We start from the raw sequence: 17,747 nt of genomic DNA, 5'->3' as shown, positions 1-17,747 counted from the left end.
CTCCCTGTCCAGTGCTGATAAGTGAACAATAAATCGTGAGAGTCGACATCATTGCCAATATTAAAGCAGAAGCTTAATTTGTTGAACAAACCCCATCCCCCCTCATTGTCGCAAAAAGGAGAAAAAAAAAGGGGGGAAAAATTTCCCCAGTTTTGAACTGAAATGATCCATAGTTATAAAGAATCCCTCTTGATTTTCACTAAAAAGTTCGAACTTGAATCAAACCTAGAAGATGAAACCAACTCAGATGGGTAATGCAGCATATTTTTCTTATTTTCTTGGTAAAGAGGTTATTACGACTTATTTAAATAGAAAGTAACATTAGAAAACTTATATTTCAAAAACAAGTATAGGGCATCTTTTACCCCCTGGGTGTGGGATAACAACCCGCTACACACGTATTATGCCCGAGCCACAGAAGAAAGGCATATTCGCTGATTGCCTCCACAGCTATGCCTTTTTCTTGAACCATGTGATAGAGATGGATAGAACCCAGTAAAGAAATTGGCGCTAACCTTTAACACGCTTGTCTCTTCTAGCAAATTCGTTTTCCTTCATTTTCTGGCTCTAAATTTAAGATCAATAAGGAAGTAGCACTTGTTATGTTCTCTTACATAGTGAAAACGACCATTCATCCTACTGAGGATTTTCCGGGACATACGTAGCCCTAGACCTTCCTGTGTAGTCCATTGATCCTCTGCTTCATTCCCGAAGAACAGCAGAAGGAAGACCTTGACCTGCATGTGTCATTCTAGACCGTCAAGATGGTAAAATGAGAGGGTCAGTATACAACTCCATATAAATCAACTGCTATTTGATGCTTTCCTTTAAAGAAACCACCATAGTAATTAGATGTGACGTATATGTATATGTACAAGTAACAAGCTTGCTTGCATGGATTTTGGAAGGTTTCGTCCGTATTATCTGCTTTCTAGATACCCTAAAGTTGAATGAAATTCAGCAAAAATTAAAATTTGCAATGATGACTACTATTAACTGTTAGAACAGAAAAAAGGAAAAAAAAAAAAAAAAAACCAGTACGTAGCAATATGACTCGTTCATTTCTGTTACCCTAGATTTAGTTATCTGCAGCTTTGACTAAATTTAAATTTCCATGGCGAAGTACAGTGGATATGCAATTTAAATTGAAGGAGCGCGTGAACATGGACTGGATATTGTCCGGGAAACTTAAATGTAGAAATTCATATCCACTAATAGAAGGTTGATACAGATTTTGGAGTTGGACTTCACTTGTCAAGAAGGTTAAACGTCAAAAAATAAATCCATAATTGATAAGACATGCAGGCAGCAAGCGAAAGCATAAAATAAGTAATTATATATAAATTTTACTCGCCAAAGAAAAGGGACAATCAAATATTCGAATCTCATATAGTACATTATCATATTGTAAACAAATCATTATAGGGGCTAAGGAGAAAAAGTGGCAGCCAACAAATTAACCATCTGTTTGTGATCAAAAGACATAAAATTCTTAGTCTCTGTACCTGAGCTGCAGATGGATAAACCCGTCACCATCTTGCATTATCTTTGAACCAGGTGAAATCTTGATTTCTATCCAGCCATTAGGAGATGGTGTATGGCTCGCCACATTAAGCAAAATGTCAGACAGGACCACTTGAAGCCTAATTTGATCACCGTATAGAGTAAGTGGCTTGATATCATCAGGAATTTCATGAAATAGCTGCAAGTTTTCCCCTCTTATCAAGATCATGACTTGGCTGACAATAGCCTCTAATATATTTCCCAGAAGAAATTCTTCATCGTTTAGCTTCGTGGTGCTGCTATCAATAGAATTAGATGTGAACTTAGGAACACTAGTTAATTTGTATGTACAAAATTAAGCATATATGTAGTAAGAACACAGAGCATTGATAACTAATGGTATTCCAAACGCCTACGCTAAGAAGTGAACAAACAGATTTTTTTTGAGCAAACAAAATAATAATCTCAGAGAACTCGTGCCTTTCGGAGAGCAAGACCACTTACCCCTTGTCAATGCTTCCTAAATCTGTGTTCTCAATAATGGACATGATCTGTCTCTCACATGCATTGCAAGTAACAAGAAATTGTTTTTGATTTTCTGAGACAGCTGTATTCTCCAAGAGTTGGTGTGTGAAGCGCATACCATTTAAAGGATTTTTCATCTCTTGACGCATATAAGCCAGCTCCTTAAATTTAGAAAAGCTCGCATTACCCTCTGACTTTTGTCCTTCCAACTGTGGATACGAGGGTGTGTTTAGATTAAAAAATGTATGATTGAGGTTAGATAAAAAGTTAGTTAATGTAATATAATTTATATTTGGATATATTTTTTTTAAAGTTAGTTAGATAAACTGAAATTTATTTAGATGATTTGATTCAAAAGTCAGTTGAGATGTTTAATGACAAAAATAAGTATGAATTTTTTTACCTTAAATATTAAATCTTAAATAAGGATGTTTATATTTTTTGACCAACTAATAAGTAAAAAATTTAAATCACAACTAATAAGTAAAATATCTTAAATATTCAATCACAAAAAATAAATTAATATTCAAGTGATATGATGTACAAATTGATCTCTAATTATATTACGAACACGTTGCATCTGTCGTGATGATCCGAATAGATTTGATGAGGATGCCTCACCAATATCGATATCTTTTCATGGACATCTACACTTTCATCTTCAACTTGTATGAATTGCTCATTAGTAATTGAATTTTTCCTAATAAAGTTATGCATTACCATTGTTGCACAAACAATTTGAACTTTTTTTTTATTTTTAAATTTGGGCATGTTTGTATAATTGCAAACCTATTCTTCTACACTCCAAAAGTTCTTTTTATAGTGTATCTCAAACTTGAATGATAATAATTGAAGACCTCATTATTATTTGCAAATCCTGCAACTCACTTGAAGTCTAGAAGGTGATAACGTTTGCAACGATATGGACCAAGATACTCATTTAATGTTAGATAACCAAAATCAACTAAATAATATTCACCTATTAAATAAAAGGAAGTGTTGTAAATCTTACCAACATTAAATCAGTACAATAATAATTATAATAACTTTAATAAAATATACTTGGAGGTGGATGCAGAAAATGCATTGAAGGAGTTGATAAGGTATTATCAAACACTCGAGCATCATGAGCTGTACCTTCCCATCCTACAATGACAAAAGTAAAACACATGTCCCAATCACATATAGCCATGACATTTTATGTTGCATATGCCTTTCTTTCAATAAATTTGATTTGATCAGCAGCACTAACCACGCATGGCACATGAGTGCCATCAATTGCTCCTATAGCATCCTTAAAGAATGCCCAATAACGTAGATCATTTTGAATTTTCGAATGATATCGTTGAAACAAAGGATCAAATGGCTTTATGTTTTCCTTGGAAAGGTCAAGGCAAGCAGCTAATACTTTATGAAAATTTCCATGGACAGTTTTCCCTGAATGTTGAAACCATTCCTGTATCATCCTATTACCAACTCTATGCCCAACTGTATTTAAAAACATTCCAACCATTTCTTTAACTCTCATTTTTTTAGATTTCTTTAGACCAAAATCAACTAGTGTTGTGCATAGTTACCTAAACAAATGTTTTTTCATTCGAAACATTTCATAACAACGATTAGGATGACCTTGCAAAATCTTATTAACCCATATTTGCCCTATTTGCCTACTAGTTCTCCGTGGCTCTTTACACACATATGGCATCACATATTCACTAACTAATTGACATATTTCTTCTTGCTTAGTTATATCTTGTTGTAATAAGGGAAGTAGTTGATGAGCCACATCTACATCCCAACTTTCATTCTAACCTAACATATATTCATTGGAATCTTCCATGATTTTTCAATTTAAGGTAAAATAGTATGTAAATATCATTTGTATATAATATAAAATACATAGTATATAAATATCATTCAACAACATAAAAATAAAGCATAAGATAAGCATTAGATAAGAGTTAAATATTCACTACAAACCAAGTCATTGTAAGCATAGCAAACTACAAGTCAAAATAAAGCAATTACTACAAGTCAAAGACAAGTCAAGTCATCATAAGTCTATATAAAAGTTCATCTAGATATATTCTTTGAAATAAAATCTGGTAAATGGTAGACTTGGTGCTTTAACCAATTGATCAAGTGATTGGGATGATCTTTAAGTTGCAAACAAGTATCTCGTATAGGCTTGTACAGAACAAGATTGACACATCTGTAATGCAAATCTTTATCACCGAAAACTTCTAGAAGTCCATTTAGGTGAGCCACCACCTTGGAAACTCCTATGTCATTTGCCAAAATCTTGTTCACTGTCTCTGTTCTAGCTCTATTATCTTTAGCTATTTCACTCATCACATCTGCTATTTTCATTAAGCAGGGACTTTTTGCTTTTTCCTCCCACCAACTCCCTCAACCCTCTTTCTCTTGCCTTGACTTCCATCACCACTAGTTCCATTGATATTTGTGGTGACATTTAGGCCTAACAACTCATCAATGACCCCCGTAGGTGCTGCAGTGTCAGATAAATTTAGCTCCTCTTTATTATCACTGAATCCTTCTTGAAGGTCAATGGTGGGAAGGTACACATCCTCATCATCATCATCCTCCTTTATTTGGGTTTGGGTAGTAGACGGTACAAATAGTGTCTCCCCTGTTGCTAAGACATCCCTGAATATCAAGGTTAATTTCCTTGCAAATCTCAACCCTTTATGTCTAAATTTTTTATAAAGGGAATTTTCTTGCAAGCATTCAAGTAGCCAACAATTAAGATTCTCAAATTAAATTCTAATCTAAAAAATACTTAATAACTTATCCATACCAAGATTTTTCGCTCCCACCACCCATCCGAAGCATCAACAATATTCTTGACACTGTTCCATCCTAAGCCGGTTTCACTAGAAAATAATTTGTACCATATGTTCCATTCTTTCTTCATGCTGTCCAATTTATTTTTCAGTTGCTTTCACTCATACCTTTTTGCTGTTTTTGCCTCAAACCTCTCAATTATTGCTTGCCACCCATTTTTGTTAAAAGCAGTTCCTTTCTTTTGTTTCCTATACATTTGCTCCAAGCATTCCTTAATGAAAATCTCTGTCAAGGCTGAATTCCACACAGCTTTTCCTTTGTCACTATTCATTGTTCTATAGACTAGCCGGCCATCACAAACATGCAAAATTAATAAATATCTTTACATATATATATATATATATATATATCAATTTACCATCATATCCTAGAGCCACAATAAAACTAAATGAAATTAAGGAATTGTTATATGCCCAGATTCTATTAAGAGAGGAAAAGGTTATAAAAAGAAAGAACACACAATAACATAAGCGAAGTTGGGAAATCAGCACTAAAGTTACTTCATAGTGCAAACATATCAGGATCTTTTCTATTCCTTTTTCTTTTTTCCACATTTTGCTATAAATAGATAAGGATAAGACTTTTTCCTCCCTTGTAACAAAAAAAAAATGATTAGGACAAGACTTTTCCAAAATGTGATATAACAAATATTATAACAATAAAATTGATTATAACTAGTCAAGCCTTCACTATCTCTCCATTTCCAATGTCTAGCTTTGGCTTTAGATTCTCCATTTCCAAAATGTGATATAACAAATATTATAACAGAAGCAGAGTTCGTACAAATGTAATGTACATATTGTTGGTGCAGTGAAAAAATGGAAGAAATTCAAAAGCAGTTGAAGAATGTAGTAGAGGGAATAGGCATGATGCTGAATTTATTGGGGGTGTGTGATAAAGAGAAGAAATGGGTGAAAAGTGATAACCAAATGCTTCAAATGAACTCATATCCAAGTTGTCTAGATCCAGATCAAGCCATAGGTCTCGCGCAACACAAAGACACACCATCATCACAGTTCTCCACCAAACCCGAAGCCAAGTCCTGACCCAGGACCAAACTGGTGGGCTCCAGATCTTCAAAGAATGAATCGGGTGGGTTCCGGTGCGCCCGAATCCAGATGCATTTGTGGTGCATGTCAGTTACATCCTTGAGATACTGTCAAATGGGAAGTTCACTTCGGTGCTGCATTGCATCACAGTGAGCAGGAGTGCTCATTGATATTCCTTTGGATTTTTCCATAGGCCCTTACCTGAAACTCCTTTCTCTCCTTTTCACTCTCATCCTCATTTTCGTGTTGTCACCTTGAAGGAATATGATGCTATCAAGGCCAAAGATCGACCTAATGCTTTGGCTTCCTTAAACATAAGAGTTCGCACATGTTTAAGGAAAATGGTAGATGATTTTGCAGACACAAGCGAGAAAGAAGTGTATCCTCAAGTACAGGACTTGACCTAACTCGTCTCTCATGCAACCAATAACAGAATCAACACAAATAAGAAGCAAAGCATAAGATGAAAAACGAAAGGCAAATGTAAAAAATGAAAGCAAAGCAGATAGTTCAGACTTTAGAATCCAAAGCAAAAAACAAAAGCTGCTCACAATTCATTAAAAAAGAAAAAGAAGCAGAGTGAGGATGGCAGAGCATAAGACGATGCAGGCAGAGCAAAATCAAACGATGAGGAGGAAGAAAACAAACTCAGAGCATAGCAACAATGAAGGTAAGGAATGAGATGAAAGGAAGAACCTTACTTGCCAAGGACAGTCGATGGGGAGTAGATTCGGTGACGGCAACCTTAAATCTGGTGGAGAAGGTGGAGATCGAGAGGCAACTGTAACGTGGAGAAACCACTTCTAAGCAAGGAGAAACCATGACTGTAACCTCAGATTTTGGTGTTTCAACATGGAGATCTTGGAGCTTCAACTAAGGTAGAGATCGACCGAGGTTAAGTGCTGGATGTGTAAGAGCTTGGGAGGTGAAGCGAAGCAAAGCTGGAGGTGTTGCTCAGGAGGTCACGGGAGGAAGAAAGCAAGATAAAAAAAATAATCAAATAGCCTCATGGCCTCGCAGATTGATGCTAAGAGAAGAGAGAAAGCATACAAATTTTAAAACATCATTAATGATTCCAACAGTTTACAATGTGAACGCTGATGCAAAAGCCAGGAGAGTGGGCTTCCAAAAAATGCTCGTTTATGGCTAACTGAGGTTGAGATTTCTTCTTAATCCAAACAACACAAAATGGGCTTTTTTTGTCCTAACCTCAATTGGGCTGATTCTAACTAAGGTTGAGGGTTAATCCAAACATGCACAAAATTTGCAAGAAGCAAAAACTGCCAATCATGTTCCCACATGCATCATTCCTCTTGTTTTCTGTTAAGAAAACCTCCACAAATTCTCCTTGTCTATTAAAAAATCCAAAAGAGAATTTCTCAGAATTTTGGCCACTGATTCCTCTATACAATGAAATCATAAAGTTGGCCAATGTATTAAGACCTTTCAGTTGACATAAACCCCCAAAGATTTCCCCTGGGAGCATTTTTCCTATAACTTCATCTCCCTTCCAACCAGTTAACCTTTCCATGGCTGCATTCCATTCAGAGCAGCAGGCATTCTCATCAGAAGCAAATATAGGTGGAATCAATGGATTTAGACTCTGTATGATAGCCTTGTAATCGCTTTTCAATTTGATAAGTTTGTTTTGGAAAACTTTTTCACAAGTGATATCTTGACCCACAATGCATACCCCAACAACAGCATTTCTGCTATCCCTACTTGTGCAAGCATTAGCTATTATATATATAACAGACTTTTGTTGTTGAAGCTCAAAATGCTTTAATTTCAACTCAACATTTTTGTCCTCCTCACCTCAAGAATACATTGCTAAATCAATGACTATACTTCGGAAACTTTTCAGAGAGAAATGACAAAATAATAAAACCAAGGACTTTGTAGGCCAAAATAAAACTAGAGAATACTGAATGAAAAGAAATAAAAATTAGCGGGAAAGTCAGAATCCAAGTCATCAGTAACATTTTTGCAGATCTTTCATGAGTCATAATAATAATTTAACACCAGTAACTTCCACAACATACATGAACCAAAGAGATGTTCAGTCTCACAGATTCAGAATATCAATCAAGCGTAAGCACTGGCAAAGCCAGCAGAAGCGTTGCCTAATGCTTGTCTTTAATTCTATTATATGCAGGAATGCAAATAAAGAAAAGTCAACCAATCAAAACTAGAATTATTTAAAGAAGCTTGGTGAGTTAAGAATAGGCAAACAGGAATAAATCATAGAGATATCAAGAGAGTTTAGCCCATCAAGGTACATGAAATTATCTATGATAGAGCAGCGAAATCACTTTTGGCAACCACGACAAATGGAAAGGGTAACTTTTGAGTTTTATGAATTGAATATCTCACGAAATCAAGGGGGAATCATATTTCTAAGGATTGCCCCCAGAGCGACTTTTAAACTATAGAATAATTTAGTTACAGCAATGACTCTTGAATGCCATGATATCTGAGTTACATGCCAATATCAAAACTCCACATGAGATCACTTTGGAACCTTTTTCTTAGAACAGATTTACCTTAAGGCTCTGCTTAAAATATTTTCAACAGTTTCAAGTGAGTCAATATGGACTATTTCATTGACTAGGGATTTCCCCATAGCTTGACTGGCCTGCAGACCCGTCAAGTCTGAAATTTTCGCATTCCATCCATTGATTAGACCAGCTGAATCGTCTCCAAAAACTGGAACAGTTGCTGTCTCAATTAATCTAACCATCTCAAATGCCACTGAACCGAGTTCGTCCATCCCAGCCATTGCAGTATCACTAAGCTGAGCATAACTAAATATCTTAGGACAAAAGTTCCGTGTGTTTTGGAAGGGTTCTCGAATTTTAAGATGCAATGAGTGAATAGCATTGATTTCTAACACTTCCCAAGGCAAGCTTTTGCTTTTGCTTTCTTCAAGGAAATCTTTAAATGACGATCTTGGGTCCATTTTTCCTTCATCATCTTTATCCTCTGGATGGTACTTGGCTCCTCCCCATTGAACTTCCTTAGCAGCATGAGATCTGAACCAGAACAAAAAATCTCTCATATTTATCCTTGCTGTTGCCATGCCACAAACGGCATTCCCCAGTAAAGCAGCTCCTGGATAACCAGCTTCGGCTAAACTATCGGTGCTCAAACCTGTCGAATCCCCATGGTCACTGAGTAGCCATTCTGCAATATCTTTTAACTGTGACTCGGTTGGGGTAGTGCCTAATAGCCAACAATCTCCACCATAATAAAATGCTTCCCCGTCGCACTTCACGAGATCCTTGATACTAGGAGACTGAGTAACAATAACCAATGGGGCATCGCGAAGAAGCATATCACATAACAAAGTCTGCGTTCTAAGCATTCCTCTTCTCTGCCATTTGTGATGCTCTTAGCATCTCCATGTAAAGCTGCAGTCCAAAAGCCTGCATGAGAAACTCACAGGCATAGCGAAGAGGAAAAGGCACGTGACGTGGTGAAGTGTGATGGCAAACTAATAAACCCCAAAGTTTTGTTGTATTATTTCCATTGACTATAACTGCTATCACCAAAGAAGCAATAGAGCCCATATTAGCCATGTATTGTGCATGGCATTCATGTGGTGACCGGAGGGTTGAATTGACCAGGCAAATGGGCTGCCTTAATTGCTGATTCTGTATGACCTTAACAGGATTTGCATGGCAATCACATATCATCCTGACACGGTTTTGCTTAAACAAGAAGCGAGAAGCTTGAGGGATATCCGTGGCAGGATAATGTAAACCCAAATAGGGCTCTAAGTCTGACCTCCTGATTTCTGATACAACTTCACCGTGATACATCCTCGTGGAACTTATAAACCATAACCCTGCCATATCCAGTAGGCTTCTGGACTTCTTCAACAACCGTATCACACAACACACAAATATCTCCCCTAGGAAGAGATTGCAGCCTTGAAATTGCCCGAACTGCAAGTTTTTGAGACTGTACTGCCCCAGCCAGTGACAGAGCATGATCATTGGACAGTGCAGGTTCTAAATCAATCACAATGCCCACATCAATCCTATGCAATATTGCATAGAATGGCTTCTGAGTCGTCCTTGAATAGACCCAAGTCGGGTTCAAAAGCGATATTTCCTCTGACGCGGCAGCTTAAACAAAGGAAGCCCCAGAAGAAGGAGTGAACAGGGTTCTAACGTCAACTCCAATCAGACCCATCAGTTGTTTCGAATCAAAACGTCTCTCTAAACCCAACAATTCAAAGCAATTCTCGCTATAGCTGATGATCCTGAAAGTGGCTTCTTCAATTACGATCATGCAGCCAAAGGGCTTAATGAGACCCCCTCTCTGGATATTCGATAAATAAGTCGTCATTTTCTCTTCCGACGCCCATTTTGGAGGGTAAAGTATCGGCCTCGAGTAGTCGAATGATTTGCCAGACACGCTAGAACGCCCAAACTCGGTGAAAATCTCAGCATCGGCACGGTACTGAGCAATCGATTTGTCTCTGTTGGCGGTGTTGGTGATGGTCTTCATGTTGCTCGTAGCAGATCTTTAGAAGCTCATCTACCCTTCTGGTTTGTCCCCAAAAACGAATTGAAGCATCTGGATCTTTATGACCCACCATCTATATTACACCTGCTTGTGTATTCTGGTGCCTGATTCTCGTCGTGTTTTGCCCACACCTTCGTCATTTTGCTGCTATGATGGTATCTCCACCTTAAAATCGTTTTAGAACTCGTTAATTACTTTACCTTAATCCTGCATTACGAATCATGAAGCACCTTACTTCCCTTTCGAATGCATAGTAGCATATTCTTATGTACGTAATTTTACGGTGATAGTTTTGCTAAAAGTGCGCACTGATAATGAAATGCCAAAATGTAAGCACACACACACTCTCTCTCTTCCCTATATTATTTCCAAATCAATCCAAGCAAATTTCTATACAACGTAATTGTGCTTTATTGCCATGACAATTCCCAAGGACCACGGATTGCCAGAATGCCAGAGGATAAACGAGAAATGAAAATCTCTTGAACCCGCATCTGAACTCAAGACCCGGTTCAGCCATGAGCCGTGCTAGGCTTTTCTCACCAGGAAGAAAACTTCATAGTTCAGACCGAGGAAATCTGTAGTCTAAAGCTTTCTGGAATATGGTTGTTAGAGCAATGAAGTTCATAACTCACCAAGTAAGAATGGGACGTGGAAAGCAATGAAGCTCGTTAAGAACTCGCTTTAACTTCAATCAAGAGTGCATTGATATATACAGAAACTGCGAATTTGGATATGCAAATAATCTTCTGCATCAGTATGAGTTATTGCTGGAAAAAAATGACATTCTTCCCACTGTCTATTAACAGTTTATTTCGCTTTTATTTAACTTGATAACATGATAATTATAAAATATTGCACAATAAAATATGAATTCACAATCTAATTATATTGACTTCTTTTTACAGAATTCATACTATTTAATAAGTTATACTTTTTAGTTTTCACTTACTACCTATGAGTTATGTCTTTATTATAAATATCTTTCGTTGACATTGATATTAGTTATAATAAAAATAAATAAATAGATTTACACTCTAATGCTACTCCCTAAATTATCTTAAGTAATAATAAAAATTTTTATCCATTAAATTTCCTCCAATTATTAATTTAGTTCCTGTAATTTTAATTTTTATTAATTAATTTTCTAATTTTCCATTGCCATAAACAATTGTGCCATATATATGTTTAGAATTATGTGTTTCTTTTAAGGATAGTTAGTTCAACTGGTTAAAAGAGCTTAGTTAGTTTATCTTGAATCTTTTAACTTTAAGTCCTAATAAAATATGCTAGTTTCCCATGATATGTACTTCTCTTGTGCTATTTTCAAAGTAGAGAGAGAATATTAATTTTAATTTATTTATAAAGTATTTTACTATTTTTTATATTCATCTTTATTCCCTTTGAATCATAATATAAGTTATAGTTAATTAATTCACGATTAAGGAACAATGTTAGTTAAAACTTTAAATTTTAAAAACATGTTCATATCTTTTTATTTACACTATCATTAAATACTATACATAAGAGCTTTGATAATGATAACTAATATTTCAATGCATAACTTTTTTTAAAAAGGGTAATAATTGAAGTAAAGGTATAGTTAAACAACAAATATAAAAATTATCCAATATTCTATATTTAATAACAAGTAAACTTTTTAAAAGATGTCTTATATTGTAGTTCAAAGGGAGTACTTTTTTGCTTGTATTAAATGTTAAAAAAATTAAAAATAGTTCTTTTTGCCCATTTAGAAGATAAAAGTAAAAACTTATTAAATTTTAAGATATAATTAATAACATTTAAATTTTTTTTAATTTTATTAAAATATGTAAGAAGTGATTTATAAATAGAAATAAAAGAGTAACCCTTGCTTACAAATATGTAAGTTAGATATATCTTTTTTGCATTAAATAAAAAATGATAAATTAGTTGTTCAGATCCTATGTAAGTGCAGCTTAACATAAATTGTACTTATACACGTGATTATTCTTCATGACGCATGAAGTAATTTTTGAGAAATTAGGGAACGTTACATGGATTAATAGATCATCCATGGCAATTTCTTTTTTTTTTTTTTTTACCTTATGACACTTGAATGTTTAAAATGAAATCTCCAATAATAATTAACACACTTTTTCCCCCCTTTTTCCAGAAGAATCAACATACACCTTGGACGCAGTGTATGCGGCTGAAAAACAAAATCTGTGGTGAAAGAAAGGGACAGAACAGAAGGAAAGTTTGGTTTGGCCATGAAACGTGAGCCTTACAATTTAACAATTAATTTTTCTTTTTCTGGGACAAATTTAACGATTATTGTTAGTGGTGAACGATTGAGAAGAATCCCTAGTAGCCCACAAACAAAGTGCACTATTTATCAGGTCAAGCATCAACCCCAAGAAAGCCAGTTTCTAAAGTTCGAATTCAAAAGCAAAATATTAAACTATTTTTTTTTTGGCCAACACAAAATATTCATGCATAGTACATCTATTTTGATGTACAGGAAAGACTAAATATAATATAAACGACAATTTATATATGACGTGAAGCATTAGCACTTTTGTGTTAAAATATTAAGATGGCGTTTTAGAGTATTTATTTTGGAATATAGATTAATTTCTCATATAAAGATTCTGAGAATTGTGTCTTGTGTGTGTGTTTAAATTTTTTTTTTAAATAGCTTTTCCGGACATGGGACTTTTCTCATGACAGGCCAGGGATGGGGAGGGAATCTGTGTGGACCAAATCCCAATGGTCAATGGCCTTTAGCAATTATTATTTTTAAAATTTAAGAATATCATTTAATTTAATAAATGGTAAGAAATCTACATGATACCAACTAAAATTAGTACGTGTAGTAAATACTCTTATTATTTAAATAAATAATGAGATATTTAAATTTTAACTTTTGTGCATATAATAATTATAGTTGGTAATTTAGGTTGAATCTGACAGTCTGACCTAAATCTTTTTTTTTTTTTAAAAGGATTGAGTCAAGCTTTCTTGTATTTATTAAAAACAAATTATACGTAATGCTTTGTTCAATTCTTAATGTACGCTGGTGGCCTTTTTCACACTAATGTAAGGGTAATCAATTAATTAGCTTGACTTTTAAATAAAAATCTGATAATTAAAGTTATTGTTACCTACCTCTAAAGGTTATATAGGTTATATGATTGAACAAATCACCAAGTAACAATGTTGAAATTATCGTTGGCCAAAACAAAACAATGCTAAATTTGTAAGAAACCTTAATAATACATTAAAAATGATAAAACTTAAATTTAAATAACAACTTCATGATTAAGAAGAAAGCATTTACAGAAGCTGACTTGAGAGTCACGCGGTAAAATGACATTTTAAGTTTTAACAATGTCAATGAGCCCTGTACTCATCCTCATTTAATTTTTTATTTGATTTGATCTTTTAACCAACAAAATAAAAACTAATGATACATCATCATCATGATCAATAAAAGGAATATTAACATACGGAACTTCAAAGATTAAAATTTAATATGATAATTGGCATATGAAAAAGTTAGTTTGGCTTGAGATGTGATTCACGTTTTAGAATCCAAACCAGATGTTAAAGTGAAAAAGGTCAATGAATTTCCATTTTTTTTATTTAATCAGACTGATAATTGAATCAATAAAGTTATAATTAAATAAACAATATTATTAAATGGATATAATATATATATGGTTAAAAGTATAAATTTATTTTAAAACTTTTACTCTAGTTTGGGATCCTAACATAATTTTTGAAGCAATGCTGCTCTTAATCTTTCAGGAATGTGGCAATGTTGACCAATTGTCAAATTAGAGTCACGTTGACCGTTAATTTATTAGTTTTGATCGACGGAATCAGATGTGGCATCTTTTATCTCTTGAATAGACTTACATGTGGCAAAACAATGGCTGTCTGACATGGATTACATGGATTATTGTGATCTGCCATTAAAAAGACCACCAATATCACCAACCACCCTCAACCTGCGTTCAATTGTTTAGATAGACTAAAGCAGGAGCGAAATGGTTGAGCGACTTAAAGGCATGGGGGAATTGACATCCTCTCGAATGACGGGATCAAGAAAGAGGCTTGCATTAATAGAGTACGGAAACCTAAGAAGGTATTGCCATTATAGTCAGCGTAACATTTTAAATTTTTAATTTAAAATTTTGAGTGTTTAAGAATGATAAATTGATCAAAATAAGATATTTATGAGATTAATAATGTTTAAGGGATACTAATAAAGTTATTGGACATTTGAACAGCCTGAAAATTGTGTTAGGATGGTGTAAGGATCAACAAGGCTCAAATGGGAGGACAAAACGGCATAGGCACTTGCTATGTTATGTGCCACAACGCACGCACATTGCACTATGGTGCACGGCCAAATTCAGAAATAAACCAGACGCAAAATGTTCTAATTTCAAAAGGAGAAAAGGAAGAATCGAGAGAGAGGCGATGGAGGAAGGTTTGAGGGCCATTAAGGCTTGCTTCCAACATTACTTTGGGAGTGTGTTGAGCTTGGAATTTACATTGGTAAGCTTCTTATTCCTCTCCTTTCTCTTTTATACAAATTTTTAGTAGATGTGGGTGTGGTTGAGGTTTAATTTTGGTTTTCCTTAGATTTAGACCAAACCCATTGCTTTAGATAAGGTTTTGGAGAGTTAAATCAAACTTGTAAACCTAAGTTTATGAATTGTGTAGTGATTTAAAATTTTTGGTTAGGGTTTGGATGGACCCTAAATGAAATTTGGGAGTTTTGAAATAATGTAAGTAAAGGATTAATGTTATTAGTGTGTTTAGTTGTCAAATGGAATAAATGGAGTGTGTTGGAGGTATTGATAGTATTATATGGGATCTTGGGTATAATAGGTATTTAGGGTTTAATTACAGTGATAATTGATGGTTATTGTTAAATCATGTAGATTATATATTGCTTGAGTATTGTTACGTGTGTGGACTTTGTGAAGCACATATTTAGACCATGGTAACCCTTTGTTGTGATAAAAGGATTGAGGTAATAAAATAATTTACTCTATTTGATTAAATATTTAACTATTGTGAGTAAATGTGTAATTTTGCATACCTGTGTTTGGAAGTGTTGCATATTACAAAATGAGGATGTTGTGCATAGAAAATGACTTTTAAAAACAATAAATTTATGAAAGCAGTTATATGTGTAATTGATGGTTTAGATGCAAATATGTAAATTTCATGAAAAAAATGAGTATGATCATGATAGGGGGTGGAAGTTTGCCTGTAAGAAGAAGTAGTGGAAGTCCATATGGCATCTCCTTAGTGCCTAATAGGATATGACATTGGAGATTATCTCCTTAGTATTCATGTGGAGTATGGTGTTGGAAATTTATGCTCCTTAGCATCACTGTAATGTAGTGTTGGAATAATGACACCCTAAATCGTGTGTCATAAGGAGAAACTATAGTTCAGAAATAGGATATGACACCTTTGACTAGGTGATTCTACTACTAAAGATAAGCTCAGGCTATTGTGTATGTGTGTTTGGTCTAATAGAGCCTTTAGTTTTAATCAAGGTGATATAGAGGCTCAAATGGTAGAATGATTATGCTAAAGTGAAAATGATCTATGATTGTGGAAACGTTTATGTTTAAATATGCTAAATAGGTGTTTTTATATATATGAGCTTTACTTTCTTATAGTTGTGCATATTAATTGATAGTTGTAAATTATTATATTACTGAGATATTTATCTTATCTCGTGTTACAATTTTACAAATGAGGGCTCCAATAAGGGCAAAGAGAAGGAAGGGACTATCGAGGATTGAAGAGCTTTATCTGTATAGCTCTTCCCTTTATGTTTTGGTATTATAACAAATAGCTTATGAATTCATTTTTTGTATTCACTTGCATGAGAATTGTGGTGTATGAGTATGTATCTTGACCTAGAATAATATATTTATATTGAAATTGTTGTGAAAGGTCAAGATATTAGTGTAAGTAACTTATTTGTGTTGTTTATGTGTTAGATTGGCCAAAATGATAATTATGGTGAATTATAGACAACCTTTGAATTCATTATGGAATTGGGGTTTTGATGGTCAATTTGTATTTGGATTGTTGATGTGCTGTAATTAGTCTATTAGGTGGTTTGTGGTCTATTTGAGTTGGTTCAAGTGTTTCTAAGATTATTAGCACTAAGTTGTGGATGTTGGACACCTTTGTGTGTGTTTTGATTTGAAAATGGATTAAATTGGATTATGATGTCCTACTTTTATATGGATGAAGTGTTTGGGTGTGAGAATAGATAGAGAGCTCGAAGAGCAATGTGTAGACACTTGAATTGCTTAAATCGAATGTTGGATGATGAAACAGCGTGCTCCAAAAGTTTGTCCTGGAATGCTATCATAATAGATGTTTGCTATCATGACAGCAAAAATGCACTGTGGCGCACTACACAGAGGGAACGAGGTCTCTTTGTACCATCCACAGTGGCAGGTGACACCTGAACCATGGCGGTTGGGCCTTTTCTGGAAATTTTCTAGATTTGTCTCTTGTTGCAATTAAGTGATGATTTTGGGTTCTATACTTCCGCTACCATATTTAATTTGTTTTAAATCATGGTTTGAGCTCAAACGTATTTTTAAAAAAGGTTTTTCTTGAGATTTTAATATTTTAACCTATTTTTTTCCTTAAACCCTTGTGTTGTGATAACCTTATTTAGGAAATTTTATCATTCATGGTTATTACAACGATGTGTTCAGAGTATTGTTTTGGTAATGTCAAGGTGGATATTACTGTTTACTTACTCCTTGATGGATTTTGTGCAGTGAGAAGAAGCTTTTATCATTGCATCATAACATCATATATTTTAATCATTAATTTAAGCATACATTGATTTAAGGATGGTTAGAAATGACTAATAGGCTTATTATATTTTGTTTACAACCTTTAGATCAAGCCAGGATTTGTATTGAGCTGTTTGGGCCTAATTGTAGGACTTAAGGTGAATTGGCCTTCTCTATACCATTCATTATAGGGGATGGCTTGAATTAGAAATAAATAAGATAGATCGAGTATTCAAAAGCAAAAGAAAAGGAAGGAAGAACGAGGGATCTCTGTTTGGGCTCTTCTAAGGCTTTGTCTATATGCAATTTTGATGGGATTTAGAGTTCTAAAACACAAGGTTAGCCTCTCCTATCATTCTCCTTCCTTTCTACTCCATTTTAAGTTAGGGTTTGTAAAGGAGATGGTGATTTTTTTGATCTTAGGGCTTGGGTCCAA

General features: G+C 34.5%; 1 pseudogene; it reads right to left on the bottom strand.

Moving 5' to 3' along the window:
- Window positions 1–300: 300 nt before the first annotated feature.
- Window positions 301–10,466, bottom strand: LOC129307358 (phytochrome E-like; annotated as a pseudogene).
- Window positions 10,467–17,747: the final 7,281 nt, after the last annotated feature.

This window comes from Prosopis cineraria, unplaced genomic scaffold (genome assembly GCF_029017545.1).
Source record: "Prosopis cineraria cultivar Desert tree isolate PC_DT_omini unplaced genomic scaffold, ASM2901754v1 PC3, whole genome shotgun sequence".
Classification (NCBI taxonomy): Eukaryota; Viridiplantae; Streptophyta; class Magnoliopsida; order Fabales; family Fabaceae; genus Prosopis; species Prosopis cineraria.
This window is presented reverse-complemented; position numbering and strand designations above follow the sequence as displayed.